Source organism: Callithrix jacchus, chromosome 8, assembly GCF_049354715.1.
Source record: "Callithrix jacchus isolate 240 chromosome 8, calJac240_pri, whole genome shotgun sequence".
NCBI lineage: Eukaryota > Metazoa > Chordata > Mammalia > Primates > Cebidae > Callithrix > Callithrix jacchus.
The window spans coordinates 43,530,276-43,534,324 of record NC_133509.1 but is presented as its reverse complement, the minus strand read 5'-3'; the positions used below and the strand labels follow the sequence as shown (position 1 = coordinate 43,534,324).

At 44.3% G+C, this 4,049-nt stretch overlaps 1 pseudogene; it reads right to left on the bottom strand.

Moving 5' to 3' along the window:
• Window positions 1–789: 789 nt before the first annotated feature.
• Window positions 790–3,719, bottom strand: LOC108593406 (large ribosomal subunit protein eL19 pseudogene; annotated as a pseudogene).
• Window positions 3,720–4,049: the final 330 nt, after the last annotated feature.

The window sequence follows — 4,049 nt, the reverse complement described above, 5'->3', positions numbered from 1 at the left end:
AAAGTGCTGGGATTACAGGCTTGAGCCACCGCGCCCAGCCTAATTTTTTTTTTTTTTTTTTTTTGAGACAGAGTCTCACTCTCGCCCAGGCTGGAGTGCAGTGGTGCGGTCTCTGCTGACTGCAACCTCCGCCTCCTGGGTTCAAGCAATTCTCTTGCTTCAGCCTCCTGAGTACCTGGGACTACAGACTTAAGCCACCATGCTCAGCTAATTTTTGTATTTTTGGTAGAGATGGGGATTCACCATGTTGGCCAGGCTAGTCTCAAACTCTGGCCTCAAGTAATCCACCCACCTCAGCCTCCCAAAGTGCTGGGATTACAATCATGAGCCCCCTTGCCCAGCTGCTTTTCTATTTTCTTTGACCTACACCCATCCACAATTATTGGCAAATATAGGCTTCTACCTGACCATCATCACTGCATTTCCTTTTTTTTTTTTTTGAGATGGAGTCTTGTTCTGTCACCCAGGATGGAGTGCAAGTGGTGAGATCTCAGCTCACTGCAACCTCCGTCTCCTGGGTTCAAGCGATTCTCCTGCCTCAGCCTTTTGATATTTGGGAATATTGGCATGTGCCACCACACCCAGCTAATTTTTGTATCTTTAGTAGAGATGGGGTTTCACTGTGTTGGCTAGGCTGGTCTTGAACTCCTGACCTCAGGCAATCTGCCCACCTTGGCCTCCCAAAGTGCTGGGATTACAGGCGTGAGCCACCATGCCTAGCCTTTATCACTGCATTTCCTATGCATTTATGTGCAATTATTTTTATTGTGGTAAAAAACACATAACAAATTTACCATCAATAATTTTTATTTTATTTATTCATTTTTAGAGATAGGGTCTCACTATATTGCCCAGGCTAGCCTCAAACTCTTGGCTTCAAGTGATCCTCCTTCTTCAGCCTCCTAAGCAACTGGGACTAAAGGGACGTGCCACTGCACCCAGCCCCTCTTAATAATTTTTTTTTTGACATGGGGTCTTGCCTCGTCACCTAGGCTGGAGTGCAGTGGTGTGATCTCAGCTCACTGCAACCTTTGCCTCCTGGATTCAAGAAATTCTCGTGCCTCAGCCTCTTGAGTAGCTGGGACTACAGGCATTTGCCACCACGCCCGCCTGATTTTTTTTGTATTTTTAGTAGAGAGGGGATTTCACCATGTTGGTCAGGCTGGTCTCAAACTCTTGACCTCAAATGATGTGCCACGTGGGACCCCCAATGTGTTGGAATTACAGGTGTGACCCACCACACCTGGTTTATTTTTAATTATTTTTAGTAACTCCATACTGTTTTCCATAGCAGTTGCACCATTTTACAATCTCAATAGTTACAACTCACTTTGGTTTTTATTTACAGTTTTCTTTTTACTTTTTGCAGATAAAGGCTTATTTTAATGGCTGATCTATGTAATCAGGGAGGCCTGTATGTCCAGACAAAGGGTGCTTTTATTTCTTGGTCTCTTCCTCCTTTGACAAAGTTTGGATGATCTCCTTCTTGGCCTAGAGGTGCTCTTCTTGCGTGCTTCCTTGGTGTTAGACCTGCGGGCCTCAGCCCCGTCAGCCAGGAGCTTCTTGTGGGCCTCGACTGCCTTCAGCTTGTGGATGTGTTCCATGAGAATCTGCCTGTTTTTGAACACATTCCCCTTCACCTTCAGGTACAGACTGTGATACATGTGGCGATCAATCTTCTTAGATTCCTGTTATCTTCTGAGCAGCAGGTGCAGAATCCTCATTCTCCTTATCCATGTGACCTTCTCTGGCATGTGGGCATTGGCTGTACCCTCTTGCTTACCTATGCCCATGTGCCTGCCCTTTTGGTGGGTCAAGGTGTTGTTTGGGCATCAAGCCCGGAAATGGACAGTGACAGGCTTGTGGATGATCAGCCCATCTTTGATCAGCTTCTGGATCTGCTGATGGGAGTTGGCATTGGTGATTTCACTCGTGTCACTGGGGTCCAACCAGACCTTCTTCTTGCCACAGCAGAGGACCCTAGAAGGAAGCCTTTTCTGAAGCCTGAGCATACTCATGGTTGTGGCGGCGGTAGCGAAAGGAAAGAGCTCCTGTAGTTTTCTTTACGTTTTTTTGAGATAGGATCTCACTCTGTTGCCCAAGCTAGAGTGTAGTGGCATGATCATGCCTCACTGTAGCCTCATCCTCCCAGGCTAAAGGAGTTCTCCTACCTCAGCCTCCTGTGTGGCTGGGACTACAGGTATGTACTATTACACCCAGCTAATTTTTTTTTTTTTAATTTTTTGTAGAGATGGGTTTCCCCATGTTGCCCAGGCTGGTCTCAAACCCCTGGACATGATCCATCTGCCCACCTCAGCCTCCCAAAGTGTTGGGATTACAGGTGTGAGCCACTATGCCCAGCCACAACTCACTTTAAAAATAACCAATTTCAAAATATTTCTGATGATAAATATTAAGCTCATCAGGAATGATTACTGAAATGTTAATATCATGGCAGGAGATCCACATCAGGGCCTAGTCTTCTAATCATCATAGTAGGAGCTCAGTAATTATTTGTTAAATGAAAAATCAAACAACTCACTAGACTTTTACTGTCTTTTGCCACTGTGGTTCAAACATTTCTGCAAATGGCCCTATGATTTTATAGAACTGGATAATGATGAGAGGTCAGAGGGCTTGAAAATATTTGCTACAGCTCTATAACTTGATCGGTGAAGTTATGTGATTTTTCCCCCCTCAGAATTGGGATATAAGACTTGAATTTGTTAAATAAATAATCTGTATTGTTTTTTAAACCTACCCTCAGATTTCAATTCTCTTTAACTATATTGACTCTACTCTTTCTGGTCCAAGAACAATTGTTTTGGAATACAAAAGCAAATAGGGCTGAGGTAGTTGTTTATCTCCATGACATTTATTCTCTAAGGAGGTAGCTGTGGGAAGTTAGACACCCAGGCACTTCTAACTTCTTTCAGGACCAGGTTAGAAACTACTGAAAGAAGTCATTAGAGTCACTAGCAGCATAATCATCAAACAAATTAATCAGCTTTGACTTCTAAAAATATTTCAATGTCAAGCCACTCTGAAAAAACAAATATTTGCCACTATTGGGAATATTTACTTACCAAACAATAATTGCAAGGATTTATAGAGCTTTGCACCAGGTATTTTCCATGCATCATTTTATATCACAGCAGCCCATCAGTGTTGTTCTTTTTTTTTTTTTTTTTTTTAGATGGAGTCTTGCTGTGTCGCCCAGGCTGGAGTGCAATGGCACGATCTCCGCTCACTGCAACCTCTGCTTCCTGGGTTCAAACGATTCTCCTGCTTCAGCTTCCCGAGCTATGTTTTGTATTTTTAGTAGGGACGGGGTTTCGCCATGTTGGCCAGGTTGGTCTTGAACTTCTGACCTCAGGTGATACACCTACCTTGGCCTCCCAAAGTGCTGGGATTACAGGCATGAGCCACCTCGTCCAGCTCCCATCAGTATTATTCTTAGTCTCATTAAATGAATTAGGTCTGAGCGCATGAGTGACTTGTCTGTATAACTCTGAAATTTGAATGCTAGTCTGTTAGACACCCAAACCAGGCTTTTAACGACTGCAGTGTTACACACTATATGCTGTGCTGGATGGAAATTGTGGAGAATCCCAGAACTAGATAACAAGTCCTTAATTAGCTTATGTAGCCTAGCACATGATATAAAACAAGTATTATACATGAGAGAAAATGGAAGTGACCAAGACATGTACTGTGTTATTCAGGAAATATGAGCACTTGGGATCGATGGAAAGGGAACAGGGAGAAAGGGAAGAGGGAGAATGTCCTACAATTAAAAAAAAACAGGCTGGGTGCGGTGGCTCATGCCACCAACACTTTGGGAGGCCGAGGCGAGCAGATCACAAGGTCAGGAGTTCAAGACCAGCCTGGCCAACATAGTGAAACCCCGTCTCTACTAAAACTACAAAAATTAGCTGGACGTGGTGGCATGTGCCTGTAGTTCCAGCTACTCAGGAGGCTGAGGCAGGAGAGTCTCTTGAACTCGGGAGGTGGAGGTTGCAGTGAGCCAAGATTGTGTCACTGCACTC